This window comes from Rattus rattus, chromosome 18 (assembly GCF_011064425.1).
Source record: "Rattus rattus isolate New Zealand chromosome 18, Rrattus_CSIRO_v1, whole genome shotgun sequence".
Lineage (NCBI taxonomy): Eukaryota > Metazoa > Chordata > Mammalia > Rodentia > Muridae > Rattus > Rattus rattus.
In genome coordinates this window covers 9,359,252-9,361,397 of record NC_046171.1, presented here as the reverse complement: position 1 = coordinate 9,361,397, position 2,146 = coordinate 9,359,252, and the positions used below count along the sequence as shown (strand labels likewise).

The following is a 2,146-nucleotide window of genomic DNA, read 5'->3' as shown; positions in this document are numbered from 1 at the left end:
GTTGTTATGGGTGTCCATGGAGTCTACTGTATAGGAAGTGAGGGTCCTGCAAGGAGATTCAGATCTCCAGGAAAAGAAAAGGCAAGGGTATGAGAGCTGAGCCCTGCAATGAAGGGTGATTGCAGAAAAGAAATGCTGACCTCCACTAGGAAACATTCTCTTGAGAACTTGGCTGGATGGGATTTTGAGCTGTCTCCTCCCCAAACTGTCTCCTCCTGGCTTTCTCATGAATATAGACCCCGGGTCTGCTTACCAAGAAGAAGATGCTCTGTTCCATGGTGAACTCTAGATCTTCTAAGGTGCTCTAGACCATCTCTTGAAAACAGGTTCCGTCCGCCACCTTCGCTGCCACATGCTTCTCTGTGAGGCGCCCGAGTTAAATAGCTCACCTAGCCGCGGAGGCGGGGCAGCAATTTGACTCACCTCTGCGGGCCAGAGGCCAATGTGGGTGGGACTCCTTGGCCAGTCTTCAATTCGATTCACAGATCTCTTCCTCTGCGCTCCCTGCCCTTCCCTCCCGCCCACTGACGTCCCTTCTCCTGAGCAGGGCCCCAGAATGAATGGCTTCTTCCTGGGCAAACTGTGCTGGCTCTTCTGCTGCCCTTCTTGTCCGAGCCCGCACTACCTCACTGCCGCCAATGTGGCCTTGTCGCAGCCCGAACCCACCTACACAGTTCTGGCTCCGGAGGAGCGCTCGCCCGCGCCCGCTGCGGCCCCGGCGTCCGCCCAGGCGGCGCACCACTCTCCGGCCGGCCGAGGAAGGTGCGGGCCCCCGTGTGTGCAGCCTGCACCTGAGCCAACTGGCAGTACTCGCAGCGCGAACCGGACGCAGTAGAGGTCTTCGTCTCGCTCACGGCCCCTGACAACCCTCCCGCCCCTACACGCTGCTCTTCTCGCACGGCAAGGGCATGGACTTGGGCCAGTTGTGTAGCTTCTACATCCCCATGGGCTCGCGCATCAACTGCAACTCTTCTCTTATGACTATTCGGCCTGTGGTGTGAACTCCAGGCAAGCCCTCTGAAGAGATTCTCTACACCGAAGATCGAAGATCGACGCTGCATGGCAGGCGCTGTGCACTCGGTATGGGGTGAGTCCTGAGAATATTATCCTCTATGGACAGAGCATTGGCACCCCCATTAGAATATGTGACTTGGTGTAGGACAATCACAGTGACTGCTGAAAAATGAGCATAGAAATATTCAAGAGCTCATTGGTCGGTCACCAGATTTCCCACAAAGCTCTTTAACCTCTTCTGCTTCTTCCTTTAACTTTGTGGTTTGTGATTCTAAGATAGAAAGTGGTCGAGGCTCAGGAGCTACTGCAAACCTTCCCTTACTCACTGAGTTGTGTGTGCTAGGGGTAGATTTCCTGGTGCTGAGTTGGGCAGGCATGCCACCATTCTGCAGGGCACGCCGATTTAGGTGGACAAGAATGACCCTCACCTCCAATCCTAAGAACTCACATAACCCTAGATCACCTTACAATGGCTTCAACAACAGTCATTTTTACTGTGATTGACTAATTACACCTTATGGTAAAGGCAGGTGCCCTTGGTAAACATAGATCTTGGTCTCCAGTGACTGAATGAAAACTCCTACAGCTCTAGAGGAAAACATATATGGAGCTTGGAAGATAAGTTTAGTGGCTTAGTTTAGAAAGCACTTGTCACCAATGCTATCCCTGAGACCAACACAGTGAAAGGAGAGAACCAGGTTCTGCAAGTTTCCCTTGGACCTTTTCATCTGTGCTGCAGTGACAAGACGGCTGGGAACAGAGGCAAAAGGACAGACAGACTGACTGACTGACTGACTGACAGACACCCAACACACTCACACAAATGCACACGTGCATGCATGTACGCACACATGCCCATGCAAGTACAGTAATGTAATAAAATTTAAACACCAGAGTTTAGGGTCGTATTATAGGAAGGGAAAGAAGAATAGGAAGGAGAGAGGAGATGAAGAAATAAGATTTTCCTGTAGGTCTCTTCTCAATTCCAGATTAGGAAAGGTGTGGGGAGAGGGCGACATGCCAGTGCTCTCTGCAGCATCACAGGGTCTGGACAAGTCTGCTGTTGAGGTCTGGGATGGAGTAGCCATAGCAGGCTCTTCCACACCTCCCTAGTCTCATGCCCCACCCCCAC

At 52.2% G+C, this 2,146-nt stretch overlaps 1 pseudogene; it reads left to right on the top strand.

Annotated features, from left to right (window-relative positions):
- Window positions 1–544: 544 nt before the first annotated feature.
- Window positions 545–1,159, top strand: LOC116887601 (annotated as a pseudogene).
- Window positions 1,160–2,146: the final 987 nt, after the last annotated feature.